This window comes from Lepidochelys kempii, chromosome 7, assembly GCF_965140285.1.
Source record: "Lepidochelys kempii isolate rLepKem1 chromosome 7, rLepKem1.hap1, whole genome shotgun sequence".
NCBI classification, from domain to species: domain Eukaryota; kingdom Metazoa; phylum Chordata; order Testudines; family Cheloniidae; genus Lepidochelys; species Lepidochelys kempii.
The window spans coordinates 10424313-10446013 of NC_136386.1; the positions used below are offsets into that span (position 1 = coordinate 10424313).

Here is a 21701-nt window from a genome sequence, read left to right on the forward strand (position 1 = left end):
AGGCAGACAAATATGCAAGCATTTGCTGATATAGACAATGTAACATGAAACAGAAACTCAACGAAATTTTAGTGTGTGAAATAATAAGGCTGTATAAAACTTTGTTTCACAAAATTCACACGATAAAGGTGGGGTCCTTTGGGAGTGTTTGTGAAACTGATCAACTGACAGAGTATGCCATTTCCAGGATCTGGTGCAGCTTTTTGCCATCCATTTTACTCAGGGGTGGGGTGGGGGAGCCTTTCAGAAGGAAATTCATTTATTTACCATTTATTCTGCAAACACAGACAATTTTTACAATTACATGTCACCTTTACACCTCTGAAAAATGACATTTTTAGCAAGACAAAAATGGTTAAAATCAAGATGAAAATGGAAAGTACTGTATTTTGATTTTTTGCTCATTTGCAAAAATTAGATGATTTTTTTAAACACCTCTAATGAGAAGTTTTACATAGTTCTCATAATAAAATATTGGAGACTAAGGTCCAAGATCTATAAGCGCTTGCAAGCAGTCCCACTGGCTTCAGTGGGATTACTTGGGTAAGTAAAGATTTTCTTGATTGAGGCCTGAAAAGACAGGCACAATATTAACAGCACAATAGGTAGGTCTCACCTTCAAACATCAAAACCTTGCAAGCAAAATACATGAACTCTGACATACTATTTACTGTTAGAGTCACGGCAATAAAGGTTTTTACTCCACTTTGGTGGAAATATGATCTTGATCAGGTCCTTTAAATCTATTTTCATGTTTATCAGTTCTGTTGTATCTATTTTCTGGATGTTTCAGGCAAACCTGTGGTACTGCACTTTGCAACACAGAATAGATTGGCAGGATACAAGTAGACCATTTTAAAATTGAATTAAAAAAAAAAATACCTGAAAATGACTACTTCAAATAAAGTTGTCTCTTGGTAATGTCTCAAATCCCATATAACATTTGCCCATTTTTCTAAACACCTGTGGAGCATATTCAGTACACATGCTACAAAAAAACCCAAACAACCCCAAACTAGTGTTTGCTCAAGGGAGGCAAGCATGGTTTAGCAACTTGAACACAGGGCTGGAATCAAAGATGATTATTTCAGTTCTATTAGGGAATCACTCACTGACTGGGTATGTGATCTTGGGCTTAGGTCAACATTTTCCAAAAAACACAAGTCTGAGCTGCCTGAGAACCCCAAAACTTTGACATGTAAATGATGGCCCCTATCCTGCAAACATTTATACATGTGAGTAACTTTATGTATGCAGGTAGTCTCATTGACTTTAAATGGCACTGCAGACATGAGTAAAGTTACTAACAAGTGTAAGTATTTGCAGGATTGGGATTTTAGTAGACATGATTGAAATGTTTGGCTTTAACCACTCTGCATCTCAAGTTTATCCAACGGTGGGGTGGGGATAATGTAGGAAATGCCTATCTTTGCAATGCACTTGGAGATCTTTGGCTAAAAGACATTTTTACTGTAATTTGTTAAAACAGGACTGTTTGGGGGAGCAGACTGCATTTTTTTTTTTAAATGACAGTGCTGGCAATGATTCTAAATGGATTAAGAGCCTGATCCAATGCATACTGATGTCAGTGGAAAGCCTTTCATTGATTTCAGTGGGACTTGGATCAGGTCCTGACTAGTCACACTGGCCCTGAGTCTGCTCTCACTGAAGACACAATAACCTTTGCCATTGAGCTCACAGTAGGATGGCGCCCTAGTAGCTTGATCCTACAACCTTTACTCTCACGGGTAGTTTCTTCAGGGGGACAAATCGTATCCGAAAGAGCGAGTTGTGTGAGTGCTGTAGGATGGGGCCCTAACCGTGAGTGATGATTGTAAAGCTATATTCAATCAATAATATAAATCAGACAATGAAATCGGGGGGACCTGGGGAGGAAGATTATACTAATTAAACAGTAGTATCGTATAGTACTAGAGCATGTGTGGCATTGTACAGAAGCCAAAGTGTGATGAACACAGGCCCACCTCCCACACACACTGGCTCCCTTGAGTAACTTTACAAAGGTGAGTAGTATCTCAATGAGACTTCTCACTTGCAGAATGTTGCTCACGGGCACAAGTGTTTGCAGGATTGGGGCCAACATCCCTGCCTTGAAGAGCCTACAAGGGATAAATATGATTAGAAACCAAAACCTCTGGGGAAAAACTCCATTTCAATACCTAGAAAGCAGACTCTCTCTTTTTTTTTTTTTTTTTAGACAGTTTCAGAAATTTGATTTAGTATTTATTGATGGACTGATTTTTGTTAGTGACAACTTTAGTTTCACACCTGAATATATTAACTGAACATTTCTGTTTTAATTGTTTACTGCAAGGCTTCCTAGAAGCCCCGAAATATAAAAACCTCAGAACCACAATTAGAATTTTTTATTTTTTTTTTAAATTGTGAGATCCAATAATGGAATAACAGACTATTTTTTCCTTCAAATCTAACCAAGTTATAGTTAAGTCTAGACAACCAGGCTGACATTTGCTCTCATTATATATTATCTTTGTGATTTTATTTTGTTTTGGAGTGTGTGGGGGAGCTTAGTTCGAAAAAAAGTAAGGGCTGCAAAGAAGCCAAAAATGAATTAATGTACTTTTATCTGCTATTTTGTTTATAGTTCAACTTTCTTTTTAATTTAGAGAATCTGATGTGCATAATGATTCTGCTAAACAATGACTAGTAGAGAGGTGCTCATAGGCCTTCATCAGAACCAGAGTTGAAGTTTGAGAACCTAAAAAATTTTAAAAACTGAATAACTTAAAGACTACCATATAGAAGTGCTTCCACAATAGTTATCAGGATTATGATTTTTTTTATTGTGCGATATATATTGACTGTCATGAGATACTGTAGGCGCCATATTCTGACCCAGGTGTCATTATTACCTATTTGGAAAGTGAAATGTAGATGGAAAGCCAAAGGTGTAAGGCAGGGTGTGTTTATTTCACCTGGTCTTTGAAGAAGGGTAGATGGATTGTGCCACAGGCAAATGTATAGTGTTTGTATTTGCTGATGTGCTGATGGTTGGTGGAAGAAGTGAGCTGCTCATATTGCACTTTCATTTTTAAGAATTTGCTGGCTGCTCAAAGCCCACATACGGGCACTTTTTATTTATTCTAAGTTGAAATAAAATAAATATCATGAGGATAAAGCTAAGCCCTGAAAATCTCCTCCATTTAAAATATTATTATTAAATTTCATTTCTATCACAATGCTAGAAAAGAAACACTCAGTTTTGGCCAACATCCCTAATCGCAGTTCATTTAATTTTTTTTTTTTTATCAACTATCATATACAAGTACAGCTAACAGGCAAGTTAAGTACACATTGCTTACAGTACAAAATTTGAACTATGGTCATAAGTCTAGCATCTTTCACTGATAAACTGGTTATTTGACTCATATAAATTACTTAGCATAAAAGAGAGCTACTAGCCCTTGTTGGATTCTTCTGACTTAAAGACCATAACATGTTCCCAGAAAGTATCAAACCTGTCAAATGTCCAATCAAATGATAAGAGAACATCTTACAGAACGTTAAGAAAGCAAAATAATCAAATCTTACAGTGCATTTTAGCCTTGCAACGTCTTCACGGTTTCTTAAAATGACTTTCCATACATTAGTTAATGCCAGTCTTAACCATTTTGAGGCTGTGTTATAATTCTCATCTTGAAACTTGACCTCACATATAACTGAAGTAGTAATATGAAAGATTCCTCCCCAACCACTGTGGAGCAGCCACTGAATCTGTATCTTACAGCGTTACTCTGGCACCATTTAAAGACAAAAAAAAGTGTTACTTTCAGTACCCACAACTGTGAAGTCTACCTTTCAAAACTACACATTTAGGGAATTCTGAACACACTTCCACAACCCACTAGTGCGTAGTGCACTCCTTTTGCGACTTGTGTGCTATTATTTTATTTACTCATTTTTGGTTTAACAGAAACTAACCTTCTAGCTTTCTTGGCTTCAAACATAATATACATATCCCCATTTGACAAACGCTCCATTGCATGATATTTTACTCTTCACAGTGCCCATTCTTTTGAACCGTCTGTGCTAGTATCTTTCAGATTCTTGTGAACTTAAATTTTGAATCTCTTTTCATGTGAGACAGATAGCACTAGTCTAAACTGTTCTCCCTCCCTGCCTCTCTCTCTCTCTCTCTCATACGAAAAAGTCTTCAGCCTGCCAAAAAACCAGCAATGCAGAAGCCTGCCCATCTTTACAGGGGAAAAAAAGCTACTCTCTCTTACCTTATAACAAAGTGATATCCTTGGTCATGGTCATGTGAAAATATTTTTGAGGTATCCTTTAACAGCCTTTAAATATTGAAGCCTAAAAACAATATTTGCTGTTTTACCTTTGAAGCTTTAACAAAAGCTTTGTTTTAGCATTTACCTTAGTGTGCAATAAGAGTTAATAATCAAATCCATCCCAACCCCCACAAATGTTAAACAAAAAGATAAAAGAAATGCAAATAGCTATTGTCATGGAAAGTTAAAGTACCTGTCTGTATTTTTAAGTGAAAACTATTATCTCTATCAATCAAAATTTAAGAATACAATAGCGCTAATCACACAAGGTGCTTTGACTGAGGTACTTTTCCTCATAAAAAGTTTTGTTTTTTTTTTAAACCAGAGTATAAAAGTAATATACTTACAATTAGGTATGGTATTTGTAATTTTGTTATTGAAAACCCTCACCAGTCTTATTGTTAACAAATGCTTAGGAGTCTATAGGCTGATTTGCACGCAAGAAGACCAAAGTCCCTACATATTTTAATAAGATTGATGAAATTTTATTCAGATGCTCACACTTTCCAACATGTGGTGGAACAGCACACTCTTCTGTTTGAGACGAGTTACTCAAATGAAGGAAATAGTTAATTGGTAACCAAAACTGCTACTGGCCTTGATACACATTTTCCACATTTCTCCAAATACTCTTATGTATTACAACACTCTGCTTTGAAGATGGGCCCTTTGTCATTTTTTTCTGTGTTTTTGGTATAAATTCTCTCTCATTTGACTCTGAAAAGGAAGCTGAATTTCTATTACTATTAAAGCCTGCACTGTATATACAGTAGAATGTACTGTACAAGCACACTGCACGGATTTGCTAGAAAGTCATTTTTAAAAGTAATTTGTTCAGACTGAATCAGAAACTGAGCTGTAGAGTTAATAAGTACGAGAGCAAGTGACAGTAATTACATCTATATTAAAAGAGCTGGAGATTAAAATGCCTATAGTAAACAGTTAACCTAGAGTGCCATTATGCAAACTCTGTTCTCATGGAGGGATGTCTCCCACACTGAGCAGCAATAGGACTGTCATTTTTTCCCCCCGCAATATCAGGTTCCCTACTCTATAGTCCTGGTACTCTGCATCATGGCTAACATCTCTAGTGTGCTATTAATATCAATGAAGAGACTATTCAATTTCCACAAAGAAAAACCTTCCTATTACAGCACAGACATTCTGGTGAGGACCCTTGCTTGGGAGACAATAAAGACAAGAGTTTCTTGCTGCTTTTACAGTTCTGTGTTGCACATTGTTTGAAAGCTTTCGGCAAACAATGGAAGCATTATCTTCAGGATAGTTACAAAACAGGATTCGTTAGTACAAAGAATAAAGCTGAACTCATTTCCCCTGCTCCCCCCCTTCAAAATAACCTGTCTATTGCAATACAGTATTTAGCTCTAAGCTCAAAGGTATACTCCAGAAGCACCTGTATTCTTGATCTAATTCACTACCTCAGCTGACCAGGACTGCTTTAAGGAGGACTGGACAATAAATAATATCAAGCATTTTGTGCATTTATAAAGGGGAAGAGAAACAAAAGTAACATATTTTAATGAAATACAAACTTACCCATTAATGAGGAGGAGCAAGGCTTTGAGCTGTACAATAATTCCCAACCAACTGCAGAAAGTTGTGAGTTTGAAAACACGAAAGCACTTTAACTATCCAGGCTTTCTGTGCTTCAATACTGGCTGCAGTGTAAGGAAGCAGGACTGAAGGTATGTGGTCTAAACACAACAAAAGCCACTGCCTTACTCTAGATTAAATATGCAGGAAGAGGCCCCTTTGCATAAACACAAACACTCAGCAAATGAGTAACTGGCTCAAATCAGACGCCTGCTGTGCATTCTACCTGTCCTGATCTCTGACAAGCTACACAGCCTGTTTAAGGGGATAGTAGCTAAAAAAGCACACAGCTGAAGTCTGTGCTCACACAATACTAAATAGTAACAGCAATAATCAATATGAATCATATTAATTTCTAATCTGGGAACTGTTCTGGCAAAATAAAATAAAATAAATAAATCATTTGTCAGCCATACATTGGCTTTACCACATACCCCACCAAACCAGAAACAGACCAAACCACCACCTGAAAATTCATTTTCACTCCTAATAAAAATTCATTAGAATTCCAGTCCATTCATTTCCTAAAAGGGGACTTAACAGGGAACAGTCACTGTTGAGTTAGAATATAAAATCTGAATTTCTACGATTTGTGCTGTCCCTCTATTTTCTTTTTTGTACATAAAAACACATTTCACATACAAAGTATAGTTTTAATTAATTATTGTAAGTTTAATACATTCCTATTTTACTGGTTATGTGGGGGAAAGGAAGAAATTTCTGAAGATTTTTTTAAAAATGTCATTTCTAAAATAGTCCTCATAAAAGTATCTCAAAAATATATTTACTTCCAAAAACAACTACAATTACCAAAGACCATGTTTCCCACCAAACACCCCTAAGCATTTATTATTGCAATTAAATATACATAACATAATGCCACAATGTATTCTCGTTTCCAGAGAAAATAAATATGTTCTAGTCGCATTCATCCTTACACCCCAAGAACAGAATCAGAAAGCAAAAATTTTAAGCAATTGTAATTCACTAGTGTCCCTTCTTAATTTAAGGAGTCAAATCACATTGACCTTTTATTGTAAGTCCTAGCTACATGTTGGCTTTAGTAATTTAATTATTTTTAATAACTTGCAGTATTAAACGATTGCTACTGAAACATAAATAAGATTATACTCCCCTGCCTTCTTTTCTAATGCTACAGCCTACAGTGTGATATGTACTGTATACTACTGCCCTATGTTCCGTACCTAAATTGCATTCTGAAAGATCACTTACACACACAAAAAAAGAGGATTTGGGCTTAAAAAGAGGCACCATATATTTGCTTGGATTCCAAAGCATGCAGCACAGCTGATTTGGTACGATATTGGATTCCACTAATGATTCTAGTGAGGAACAAGCACTTTTCATTTGACTAACCTATTTTATTACCCTTCCTTGCACTCCTGTAGCATGAGGGGAGGAGGGAAGAGACAGTTTTTACTTTCCCTTGCATAAATTCACAATCAGAGCAAAAAGAAAAATAAAATTGCTATCATGAGCCAGTAAAACCTAACAGGATAAAAAATCCTCCATGAAGGGATCCCACAAGAAATTTTAGAACCCCTATATTTATTCACTATTATTGCATTGAAATGACCTTCCAAATAAGGTGTTAGGTAATACGGTTCACATAGACGATAGTGATCTAACCTTGATGCAAATAAACCATAGAACAAAATTTAATCAGTATATCACTGTGTAAAAGCCTTTGTCCATCCCAATGGAGCTTCTAATGACTGTTTTGGCAGTTCTGGCTGGTAGTTATGCCTCCCTGCTCATATATATCTCATACTGGTTGAGCAGGCTAATGGAACTGCTGTTAGTGGAATCCAATATTAATGCTCTGTATCGTGCAAAACTAGATGCAACTGAATATATTATACAATTATAGGTAGTATCTAATTTCATAAGTATTAGATACTGGACTCTAAATTAATATTTTAATAAGAAAAGTGAAATAAATACCACATTTCAGGTAAGGTGTCTATACATTCTGGATCTGCCAGTCTTCCTGCTGTAAGACTGCTCTATACTGAAGCAAACAGAAAAGACATAGGACTCTGACAAAAATATGTAGGCAAGCTTTAGATGCTGAGTGACACATACTGATGCCCAGAGTCAAAGATGTCATCTTCATGCAAGCTCCACTAACTATAAACTTGAGAGAAAATGAAGCCCAAAAAAAAAAAAAAAGTGTGGGGTGGAGAGAATGGAGTAAGACCTCCAGAAAATAAACAGGGTGTACAGTTTCAAAGGCTACAGACACAGACATTTCATTGTTCAAGCCAATTATCAGTGGAAAATAATAACAACAGATGGATTCAGAGTCACTGACTTTTCATATGCACTTCATCTCTGCACAACAGATGATGAAATGCGAGAGCTATCTCAAAAAGGCAAAACATCTTTCAGTAAAAGAACTCTATACTCCAGATGGGGACCTTCTAAGGCAGCTGATTATCTTCTTATAATGTTGTAAGATAGACTTACTAAAACATTTCAAGAACTGATCAGATAGGATGAGTACAATGGCATCATTATTAGAAGTAGTCACTTCAGACTTGTGACTAAAAACAGACAGAAATTTCAATACGGTTAGAATTGTACATTTCTTGTTTTCACATCAAATACTCTTGGTTCCAAATAAAGGGCCTGATCCCATAGTTTCCAGGCCGGGAAGGAATTCAATGGGACTTCTGCCTGAGTAGACTAGTGCAGGATTGGGCCCACCACTCGGGAGTCATTTTTATTTTTTGCTGTACACAATCTCCTAAAAAACACAGGTACTACTCACGTGAATACGGTGGACTTCTACCAGTGTGCTCCTCACTCACAGAAAAGAAGAGATTAAGCATATTTACAATTATTTTGATAGTTTCCAATGTAACTGATAAAAATATAGGGACCTGATTCTTTGCCTACATACCTACAGTGAAGTAAATCAGGAATAAACCCAACCAAGTCAATGGAGTTGCACTGGCATATAACCGGTGTGACAGAAGCATCAGGCCTCTACATTGTAAATCTTACTTAAGAAAACTCTTAAAACAACTCATCTTTTATGGGAAATAAAGCATAATTTGCTTTCAAAGGGAAATAACAAATATATGTAAATTCTGGTGGTTCCGGTGATAAGCAGTTCCAACAAATGTCACATAAACATCCAGTTAAGAACCACCTACCTATCATAACCATCTCCCACTCAACCTGAATACCACAAAGTAAGTGTTTTTGATAACATGAATCAGGTACACCACAATTTCAAAACCTAAAATAAGTAATGGAAACATTAGCTCATTAATCTTTAAGACAACATTTCTTTATTGCAAGAACACTACATAACTAGTACATTAAAAAAAATTAGTTTGCCATTTTTGCAGTTCATTCTCCAAAACACACAAGGAAAATTTAAAAAATGACACTTCTTAAAAGCAATATTCTAACGGGCGGTTGGTGCAGAACACACACACAAAACCTGCCCTAAATACTAACTTATTTCAGAAGTCAAAAACTACTTTTAAGCACAATTCTGTTGACTCAACAAACTTAAAGGAGGGAAAGGAAGTGAAAAAGCACAGTATTCCTGCATCTTTGCAATGCACTTTGTCAAAAGTAAATTCAGAGGGGAACACACAAGCACAGAGAAAATTTTGCCCAAGGCAAAATTCTGCAACTGCTTTAAGAAGCAAACAAGTACACAAAAGATGTGTAATACAACCATCTGGCTCTTCTCATGCTATATCAATAATCCCCAAAGTTTATCCCCACCTCCTTAACCAGCCCACACTGATGCCACAAAACCAAATGGCATCACTTATGCTTCCTGCCCATCACATTTTAAAATAGTATTTAAATATGTCTACAGTACATTTTTGCATTTAATCAATTTCCTAAAGAAAAAAAAAATTTAGCATCTCACATTATTAGTTCTGCTTTTTCTACTTATTGGGAGCTGCAAAACCACCAAGAAAGTCCTTGTGGTAAAGGCACTCTCATATCAACACACTGTGTCAGGTATCTGGATAACGTACTGGTCAAAATTTCAATCTCACCGCTTCTCTTGTTTTGTGTCACAGAGTGAAAATTGAGAGGGTGAAGAAGGTTGTGCCCAACAAAATCACATGCTCAAGAAATATGGGTATGTTGGATCTGATTTTGGATTGGATTCTGGATTGTCTCTCCAAATGGGATGTGAGAGAAGAAATGTGGGGAAAGGAAACTAAATATTATTCACATTTTTCCATTTAGGATTTCAAATATTTGCACCAATTATTTTAAACTGCCCACAATCGAGGAACTGCTGTATGCCACTGCAAAATTTAATATTTACCTGTAGGGTCATGAGGCGAGAAGATTGGAACATCACAGTACAAGGTTTTCCCCTCCTGATGGGCGGGGCAAAGGCACATCTTACATTACTTACTAGATAGGATGGATCCCAGAAGGCAGCACTAGAGCATGTGCACAGCACTGGGTAAAGTTATCCTCTCATGACAGTAAAGGTAAAAAATGAGTTAAAAAAAATGTATAGCGCCACAAGCTCATAAAGGAGGGTTCCTCTCTGACTGTACTCTCCCTACGTTATGCTTATTATCCTGTCCCACGCACCTGGTACAGGCCACCAACATGCCGCACTCTTTCACCGATGACATTCGTATCATGTATTACGAAGCCTCCTCTGACACAACTTGCCACAACATAGGAAAAGGTTGTATGTTCTCGCAAACATGGCCCCCTCGCAGCACACAGTCGCTCACACACTCCCATTTGCCAGCCTCCTCTGTCCATCCTCACAAAGCACTGATCTTTCTGCACACAACACAACATGCCCAGCTAAAATCCACTTCAGTAAAAGAATGGTTTTAGCCTGGCTGGTGTGGTTTCAACTGTATATTCAGTATCTCCTGAATCTACCAGGGAAGAGGGATAGCAGCATGCAAAAGTTTGATAGCTGGAACAAGTGCTTTGGTGCCCAAACAAGCCCTGTCATGAATACAAGCAACAGCCATCTCTCCTAAACAGGACCCCTGAGAGGCTTCTAGCACCCTCACTGAGGAGCATGGGAGACGCAGGCATTCAGCAATTTACAAGAGGAATTCAGTGTCTCTCAGGTTCAGGTCTACTAAGAAGAGGACATGGATGGAGGTAGAATCAGTACACACTGCATTTCAGAGGCACGGTTGCTGCACGGCATCATTTATGCTGTTTAAGCATGCCCCCCTTATCCGAAGGTAGGTTTTGGGCCCTACGTGTTTAACTGAAAGAACAGTTCACTTTTGTTTGGGGTTTATTGTGTTCTTTAGGGAAAAATCACCAGTGTAACCATAATGATTCATACTGTGAAAGCTTGACATAAAAATGGTACCAAAAACAATACTTCAAAGATATTTACAGAACACCAGTCACCGCAGTATTGAGGTGCTGACTCAAAGCTCTTATTTTTAATTGACTATCTTTCTATAATGACATATCCAAGTCAAAATTCTGTTCTCTGTTAAAAATGCTGCTCTAAACCAAATAAAATGTGCTTTCTGAGGGAAAAAAAAACAACCACCACCACCAAAAATACACCACTTCTCTGCTTCCTGACAGTCCTGACTCAGGCAAAATGCCGTATGGAGCATATACAACAGAGGCAACATTTGACCCTGTAGCAATAGACTTCCTATCCATAGTTTTCAATTTTCAGAGAGTGACTACTGACTGAAATAAGCTTAGCACAGCTCTCGAAGACTCAGCCAGAGGGAGGCTCCCTCTAAATTAATCTAGTATAGCTGATGCCCATAGACCACAAGAAGTCTCTGGTTTGAGTAACAAGTGTGGTTATCTGCAGGACACACACAGCGAATCCAGCCACCGGATGGGGGACTGCACTAATTGCTTAAGTCTGCTCTAGTGTCTGGCCATCAGTTGGCCGGCACAAACACATGGCTGCCTACCAGGCCTAGGTTAGCACAGCTGGAGCCAGATGACTAACTATTAAAGATATTCTTCCAGTGGCAGCATCTGGCTCCCTGGCATGCTCCACATACAGTTGAGCTGGCTGTTTCAGAGGCGTCTCTCTAGCTCTGTGTTGCAAAGCGGTTAGGCTGCTGTGGAGCTGCACGGACTGTTTTGTCCTCCTTTTAAAGGTGAAGCAAAAAGCTTTTCACCTGCCAAGACAGAGGTTTTGGTTTCTGATTTCATGTGCAACTGTTGATGACACCACTGACACCTAACGCAGAACAAGAAATCCAGCTGCTTAGGTATAAGAGCAGTCATTGTTCAGTGGAGGAGAAACACAAACCCTAAGCACTCATGACCTTGGTACGGAGGCAAATGGGATTATTTTCTTTGGAAATAAATATATTTTTATTGGTTAAGCCTGTACCTATATTCGGGCTATCAATCTGGGATCATGAACGCTTAATTTTTTTTAAAATCCTTTTCAGTTTGATTTTAATACGAGATGTCTCTGACTTGACTGTACAACTTCTTTGTAAGAATTAATAACAGTCTTCCACAAACCTAGGGCTGGGTGAATGGCTCAGTGAACTTAATCCACACCTGGTCTATGTAAAAATGGGCTCATATTTTCCAAACAGAAATAAACCCCCTTTATATGAACCAGGTTTGGATCCAACTGCTAAACCATTCCCACATTCTACACAGGCATTTGCTATGATTAAGGAAAGAGGTAGTGCTTAGTGGGTGCACAAGGATGTCTGCAGACACAACAGCTCCTTCCTGAGGGCCAGTCACATCTGACGAACAATTCTAAAACAATTAAACCCTGTGGGACAATTCTACCCTAAATGATACTTGCTGCAAATGCAGAGTAACTGCCATTTTACGTACAGCACTGTGTAGCAGAGAAGAATATGGCCTGGTCTCTTTTCTCTTCCCAAGGAAACCTAAGCCTGTAATGCAAAATGACTGAGAACTACATGCTGCCCATGCCAAAATACAATAATAATGTATGCAAAGATTAAATTAGAGGAATACGAAGTCTAACTAAAACATCATAATACCTTGAAATAACGCTTTAAGTTCAATTCCTGCGCATTTTTCGAAACCACCGAAACATAATGAAGTTTTACTTTAAACACAGCATTTATAACTCATGTCAGGCTCTTCAAGTAACTTGGACCACAAGCTAGGAAAATGTACATTCTTGTACATTTGCACAGCTTACAAACTGAGCAGCATATACTGCCTTCCATCCACAGACAGAACTCCCATTGGCACAGACAAAGGTTCTGTGCATGGATCAAAGACAATACCTGTGACTAAGAATATTAAATTTTTTAAAATAAATTGGCAAAAAATTAGAACTCAACGGCTAATTTATTTTTGTTGCCTTCACGGCACTTTTTCTACCTTCTCCCATTTATTTCACAAGTGCTCCACTAGAAACCTTTGCGGCAAGGATTATGTCATACTGTCACAAGATCAGGTGTGAAGTATGGTATGAATAAATATATATCCACAACCACATTTAATTTTCAGTGGTTGGGCATCAAGGGACAAAGACGTTTTTATGCAGAAGTATTAACCAAGAGTTTAATTTTAAATGGTCTGGATTTAAAAAAGCAGTAACTACATACAGTACGGGCATAAAAGCAACAAAAACTCCCTTTCTCCCCTCCCCTTTCGGAAAAAGCAATTCGGAGTATTAAAAATTACTGCTCTTTATATTAAAAATACAGGGTGCTTGAGTATTTCTTCTTTTAAGCCACTGATACCATGCAGGATAATTGTACTCTATGCATTGGTAATAAAAACTCTTCACTGAAAATAAACATATTTTACAGTAATCAGGAACGAACTATTTTGGTACCTTTTCACGAGTAGCCATTTACTTTGGCACTGAATTGCAGCATGGAGGAAAGAATACAGTATATGTGCTAACACGAGAAAAACTAGACTCTAGAATGAATATACAGTGAAAGACAAATTTAAAGCAGCCTTCTTGTGTTCTGACATAAGAATATAAAAATGACACGAGCAAGAAAAGATTAGTTTACATACTTTTCAATCACAGCTGCCGCTCAGAAACCACGATACCTTTAAAATGACATTCTAAGGAAACAGATACAGTGTGGCTGCAGCAATGGCTAGATATAGTTAACATGAAATTTAAAGGGGGCACTTTTTATTTACATACTTCATACAGCCCTGAACTGCGGCACAGTTACAATGACAAGATTTTTAGCATGATTAATTTAGAAATAATCTACTCATAAATAAGAGTGCACTGCAAAGGATTTTGCAGAGCAAATTTTTATCACCAGCCTTAGATGTCAAAACACAGTTTCAGGGACAGGGAAAGAGCAAGCCACATCTTCTTAGTTAATATTTAATTGGGTGCTAAAGATTCCTTATACAGGACCTCTGCACCATCACTGACAGCCCCACAGTGTGTCCCTATCAATGCAAAGGATGCAGGCTCTGTCTGTATAAACCAGAACAACATTAAATTTAATCAAACCATTCAATTAATAAATCACTTGAGTGGTCTATGCAGCCCAAGTCCTATATAATTTCATAATTTTAAAAATATTTGCACTCTGCAACCACTGAGATTGGCTGCAAGGTTCCATAAGACACACTTAACACTTGAGTTGGAGAACAAATTTATTTAATAAATGCACCGCTAAGTGCAATAATACTGCACCACTCAAACTGCCAAATCACTTAGAGCATCTTGGGAGAAAAAGCAAATACACTTTCTCACGATTTAAATGTATGTCACTGCTATAGCTGGATCTTCAGGAAACCCACCTGATTTTCTGCATTTAACCAGTCACAGATTGCCGGTTGACCTAGCTATTCTGAAGGGCAACCAAAACAGGGGCTGGGGAGTCAAAATCACCAAGTCAAAGACACATATCCTTTGCCTTTTTGCAGTGCACTCAACTGATCTTCTTCCATTCTCTCCTTTGATCTGTGCCCCATTCCACTGCCCTTTCCCATTCTCCTCGCTGCCTCACTGTTCTTCCCTTTTTGAGACTCTCCAACTCTTCTTTCAATAAACCTCATTGCTCTCCTAACCCCAAGCCCACTCCGTTGGCCCAGTCCTCATGTCTGCACCTCTCTTCCCATCACACACTGTTCCATCATCCCATTTCCCCCCTGCCCAGTCTTTGGACATCATGTTGGGCATGGCAGTGGCAAAGAAGGCCCTTTTAAGTAGAGCAGGAGAGGGGAAAGGAGAACACCAGAAGAGAGACATTTCATCAGGCCCAGGAGAGCTCCAGTGATAGCAATGGAAGTTGCTTAGCTCCATTAAATAAAAGCCATGGGCAAACTGGTTTGCATCCATATTCCCTGATGTAGGATTCGGCCTTCTGATGAGAGTAAAATGGATACATCAGCAGGCCCCTGCATGTAAGAAAGTCATGCTAGCACCATGAGTGAGAGAGAGGCTGGATTATTTATGAACCTAATAGTGGCCTTAAATGAAGAGATAAGACAAACCCTTACCCAGCCTTTGGGCCCGAGTTGTGTGCACTAATATAGAGTTCACACCCATTCATGTGTGATGCAACTTTAAGATTCTTGGAGACTTTTTGGCACTAAAATTGAGCCATATTTTCTATAAACAAAAACAACAACGAAATCTGTATTTGCCCTGTCCTGGATTCAGGATAGTTCTTGGCGATAATTCTAATTTTTTCCAGTGCAAAGTAATACAGGGAAGTTTTCATTATAATATTCTTCCTCAAGCCAATGGACGCACCTCTACATTCACCACCCTGACAAATAGTACAGCTCTTAAAAGTCTGTTTATATTAGTTTTATGGACCTATTCTACTGCTTAAATCAGGTCTCATTAAAATTGCCATCTACACGAGTATGCCCTCTGGGAAATCTACATGCTAGAACTACTCCAGTTCCATGGGCAGTGCTCAAAGGGGACTGCATATTGCAAAACAGTTGGAGGGGGAAAGAGGAGGAGAAACAGGAGGACTTGAGGATAGTGAACAAGTTACTCCTCATTCCCGTGTGAATTCAACCAGTACAGCTTTTGCTCATGTAGTGCAGAAGCACCCATGACAAAATATGCTATGTCAAGACATTAGAAGGAAAAGTAGGTGTCCCTCAAAAGGCCAAATCTTGTTTCAAACGCCCATTTCATCATTGGAATGACAAGCTAATATGCAAACACTGCACCCGACCACCGTCACTAAGCACATGATCTGCACACTGGCCCTTCAGTTTAATTTTTAATAGTAAAAGTGCTTAAATCTTAGTATAAATTTATTAATGTTCAAATGAGTACAATTAAGAGCCATCATTTCATCTTTGTTTTCTTCTGTGTTAATGACCTGGAAGATCTCTGTCACTTGTATTAGCAAGGATTATTGCTAATATATTAAAAAACAGTTGTTTTGGCAAAGAAGTAAAAATATTTGATGATTAAATTTATAGTAAGGGGACTAATGAATAATATATCTTCTGATTTTTGTTCTGCTGCGATATATGTAATGACATATAAAACGTTCATTTATTATCACCACATCTCCAAGGAAGCAGACATGCCAAATTTCCGTGTGTGCGAGTGACACGGAGAGAGAGAGAGAGACTGACTGACTTATGGGGATTGTTTATTACACAGAATGTCCTCCAAATAGATAATCCTAAAATCCCAATTTACAAAGACATTTTTTAAAGCTAAATTCTTCAAAAATGGCTGTCCTGCTGGCTAAAATGAAAACGTTGACATTAAAATATCTAGGGGTATGGAGAGGTTTTCTGTTTTGTTTTACAAGTTTCTAACTCTGACAAATTAACTTCTGACTGCATCTAAATCTAGCAATGTTTCTTATTGACAAAAGCACTTGTAACCACCTTTACACCAAGTTCACGCAAGGAAAGTATTTACTATAAAAGGCATTAACTTTTATGTAACATCTGTGATCTTTGGGTGGGGAAGGGAAACTACACATAAATGAAGCCTATGTACACCAAAAATCAGTCAGATTTTAACACTTACCCAGCCAAATGTAGTAATGTTTTTTTCTGGTGGTAGCAAGCTATATTTCTTTCATTTTTCAAAAATCAACCAAAACCACCAAAATATTCTCTTCAGCGTTGGCCTACTTTCTTCAAATAATAAGAACCTCTCTTATGGTCTAAACTTTAATATGCAACAGAAGAATCTGGCAAACATTAGCCAAATAAGCCCTAGCCAGCGTATACAAAGTAACGCGTTAGTCAGCTACTTTTAAGCATAATTGAAAAATTGATCTTCATCCTCCAACCTACAAAAGCCCTATATTATTGTACACATTTTGGGGCATGTCTATGCAGAAGAGGGGATGTGCCTCTCTTCAGATCCTGTTCCCACTTCCCTGCTTTGCCAAAAATCTCCAGTTTTGAGTGTCAAATTTTCTGTCAGTTTGGAAACTGATCTCCCCCAAACTCCTCAGTCTGCAGACATCCCCCTGCCAAAAGGCAGAGATGGTAAAAATAAGCCATTGCAACTGGATTTCTTTTCACCAGAACGACATATGTCATCACTCTAGATTTTTCTCAAGCCAAAGGACCACGACACACCACCAAAGGCAAGTGACACCATCCTGAGGCTTGCAGAACTGATTAGTTCAGATGCAACCCAACTTGGAGCAGCATCAATGCAGTGCCTGTATGAAAAATGCTGAATCTAAAGTTTTAACTCCAGGACCCAAAAAAAAAAAAAAAGTGAGATGATCTGGAGAAGATGCGCGAATCGGAGAGCAGGAGTCAGCATGGGCAAAGTCATGTGCTAAATGGGAGTGAAGGACAAAGCACTTACATTACAATGCCCAAACTTTAGAAAACCTATCTGGTGCTAACAATTTCCATATTCTGCATAAGGATGAGGAAGATTCTTAATCATCTACCTCACGAGTGGATTCCAAAAGTCCTAGAGCTAAACTCAATGAATGATTCCATTAGTGGAAAGACCGTGTGAAATGACATTGAGAAACAGCTAATACCACAACGGGGAAACAATCATTCATTAATTCAATTTTTACACCTTAGAGACCAAAGGAACAAGAGATAAGGATAGCTGACCCTTTATGTCAGCATGTTATTTTTTCTCCTGATGTAGGTCCCATCACTCAGGTAAAAAAAAAAAGAAAAAAAAGACAGCCTTTATCCCACCAATATAAGATTCCCAAGGGGAGAACACTGAAGTCTCTCTCCTGTACCCATCACCAAACCAAAGGTACATCTCTTTTCTGGGATGTGAGGCAGCAGAAAGGTTAAGGTAAAATCAGTAAGAATAAGAAAAAGCTTGAAATGACACACTGCAGCTAGCAAAGGTGCTTTGTAACATCTATATCAGTCTGATACTGCCCATGTTTGTGCTTTCCAACTTTGACTGGCCCACTGTATCACATCAAAGTGTTATTTTATTTAACCAGCCAGACTCTGGTTCCCAACTTGTGATTCTGCTCTCCAGTTTGTCTCCTGCTTCTGACCTCCCCGATATCTGACCAATCCAACTCTTGACTCTTGTCTTATGACTGCAGACTCTGGCTCCAACTACTAGGTCTGTCTGCCCACAATCTGGCCGTGACACTGTTTCCTGCCCCTTATCCAGGAGATGGAAGCATGGAGAGAGAGAGAGAGAAATCACTCAACCATGAGGCTTCTTTGCCCCCTGCCCAGATCAGAAGAAATTGAGAGGAAAACAGTTTATTTTCTTCCTTGCAGTTTGGCCCTTCTGCCACTCAAGCCTCTCTTGTAGGGAGCTAGCTTCTTCCCACCTCTTGCTGTGACTCCACTTAGTACATGACAGTGACAGGTCAGAGACGGTAGCTCTGAGGGATGCATAAGGAGTGCCACTGATCAAGGAACTGCTGATGAGTTTCATACTCCACACTTGTGCAGTGGAGAGAGCATACCTATAACTTGGGGCATGCACTAAGAGGATTTGGGGAAGGGGTCAGGCTGACAGTAAAATTGTAAAACCAAGCCCACCCCCTCAATTCCCTCACACACACAATTCCAAGTCAGCCCAAGAGATGTTCTTGTGATACAGAATAAGGAATAGAAGTAGGAGTGAGGAGAACAGAATCTGCTCAGTGGTACAAAAAACACATTTCCTTTTAAGAACGGTGTGAGTGCAACACCGCACTCTAGCATGGACTTTACTAGCTGTAAGCAAGTGGCCTATGGGAAACAGTTGCCCAATCAAGATCAGTATTATCCATCTCCGCAATTTAAAAATGTTTACCACCCTGAGTTTAGGAACACTAGCAAAGATTCTAAAGTTTCCCCAGCCTCTGCTAAAGACCAAGTAAGCTTTCAAATGTAAGCCTCACAAACCTCTGTTCTCCGTAAACCTGCTCAGTGTTTACCTGTGTCTGGATTTGATCCAAATATTCTGTACAGCTCTCTTTTACATTTTTGTTCTCTCTCTCGAAAGCTTTGGCAACTGAATCTATTATGATGTCAAAAGGTAGCTGACAACATAAAATGTATCCCGCTGAGTTGATGCGGCACACTGCTAAATTTACAACAACATAAGTATCATAAAAATTATAAGAACTGCAAATTAACCACTGTTTTTTTTAGTTCACTGACATAAATAGTAGTAAAGATCTGGATAACTTCCAGACATCTTTACAACTATTTAATTTGTCAAAATCTATCAAGTGTATTTCAACCACAAACCTGTCCTGTACAGCACATTCCCTTTCACATACTTATACTAGCATCAAAGGCAACAAAAATAAAGGTTGTATAATTACTGTACACCAACACTTTTCCATAGTGGTACGTTCGTTTTCCACATTGCCTCCCCATTATTTTTTGTTGAAATTGACAGAGCCAGCAATGCTTGAAGACTATTTTTACATTTTGTTTTTATTTTCCATTCTTCACAGTATTGCCTTGAAAGTTCAGGAGGGAACATTTCTGTGTTTGCCAATTTGACCATATTTCTACCCTCACAGTGTTGCATGTTTCTCATGAAGCTCCCATCATCAAACTTCTTGTTTACTTTACTGTTTGTGCACCACAGCACCAGACTCTGCGACTACAGATACTTCACAGTTGCTGCAAGGAAGCAGGTAGAGGTTGTGTGTGTGTCCCACAAAAATGGGACTATTGCTTTGTTTAGAGCGTGATTTATTTTATTTCATTTCTCCGTGTAGTTGTTTTTAAAGAGATATTTACAATTTAGAGTACATTTCTTTTATTTGCCATTGTAATATTAACCAACTTTAAGTCTCAGTGTACTTGACAGTGACTCTTTAATATACACAGTGTTCAAAGTTATTACTGTAGACATTACAGGGTCTTATTCATAAATGATTCATTTTAACTACAGTGGAGTCGCACCTTACGTGGTGGTTAGGTTCTAAAGTCAGTGCATGAAGCGAAAATCACGTATAGTCAAAATTACCCTTGAAAATCCCTTAAGTCACCCTTGAAGTTCAGCATGCTGTATATGGTTTTGTGTATACTGTACAACCCTGTCCAGTAATATGTATAAATGTATAATGTATACAGTAATGTACAGTATATAATAAAGAGTACATATGCAAAATATAATTTTACAGTACAGTATTTTTAATTACAAGGGATAATTACAGGGGGTCGTCAGGGCTTGATGTCAATCGAGGAGACCGAGAGCTTGGGTGACGGAGAGCGAGTCATAGACAAAGTGGTTGGCTCTGGTTCAGCTCGAGAAGTTGATCGTTTTTCCTTGAAAAACATGGTGTCGGCAACTGTCGCTGTTGTCTCTTGAGCTGCTCAAACATTTCTTGATATGGTCTCAAACCATCCACAATACTACGTGTGATTTTGAGGCTTCATTCCATAGAGGGATCATAGTCAGAAATTAAATCATTCAAGTGTTTCACTGCTTGGAACACTTCACCAAATTTATGAAGATCCCAGCTTGCTGGCTTTTCCTGTTCGTCGTCATCATCATCTTCATCTTCTGTAAACGATTTTTATCAGTTCCTCTAACTCTTCGTTAGTCAATGTTTCTCTATGGTTCTCAATTAATTCTTCAATTTCTTCCTCAAGGATGTCGAAGAAGCCATCACCACCCACTTGCCTGGCCACCTGAACAATGCGTTTCACTTCTTTGTCAATGTTCGGGAAACCCTTAAAATCATTCACACATTCTTTCCATAGGTTTCACCAACATGCATGGACTGTTTCAGGCTTGATTGCATCCATTGCCTGTTTAATATAAGTGATGCAATCAGCAATGTTGAAGGACTTCCAACACTCCATCGCATTAAGATTGGGATTAGCATCCATAGCACTACATATTCGTGAGAACATAAGCCTCGTGTATGTGGCCTTGAAACAGCGAATCACACCTTGGTCGAGAGGTTGGAGGTTGTATTGAGTGGGGGAGAAAGATTACTTCAATGTTGTTATGCACAAACCAGAGTGCTGCAGGGTGGCCAGGAGCATTGTCTACGATCAGCAACACTTTAAAGTCAAGTCCTTTCTCTTCGACGTACCGCTTGACCTCCGGAATGAAACACTTGTGGAACCAATCCAGAAATAATGCTGCCGTCACCCAAGCCTTTTTATTTGATTGCCAGAACACAGGCAGGGGATTTTTGTTCTTGCCTTTTAGGGCACAGGGATTTGCCGCCCTGTAGAGCAAGCCCGGCTTTATTAAATGCCCAGCTGCATTGCCACAAAACCACACAGTCACATGGTCTTAGCTGCTTTCAAGCCAGGGGCTTGTCTTTCTGATTTCGAAATGTAAGTGCAGTTGGGCTCCCCCCCGCAGAGGAGCCCAGTCTCGTCAGC

At 38.6% G+C, this 21701-nt stretch overlaps 1 protein-coding gene across 15 annotated transcripts in view; it reads right to left on the reverse strand.

Moving 5' to 3' along the window:
- FOXP1 (forkhead box P1) overlaps window positions 1-21701 on the reverse strand; it is a 494548-nt gene that overhangs the window by 285145 nt on the left and 187702 nt on the right. Inside the window, exon 1 of one of the 15 annotated variants that reach the window (XM_073351099.2) lies at window positions 5886-6046. The exons of the other annotated variants lie outside the window; for them this stretch is intronic. The gene's annotated coding sequence lies outside the window, so the exon portion shown is untranslated. Of the gene's footprint in view, window positions 1-5885; window positions 6047-21701 lie in introns of those variants that run through there. 15 annotated transcript variants of the gene reach the window in all.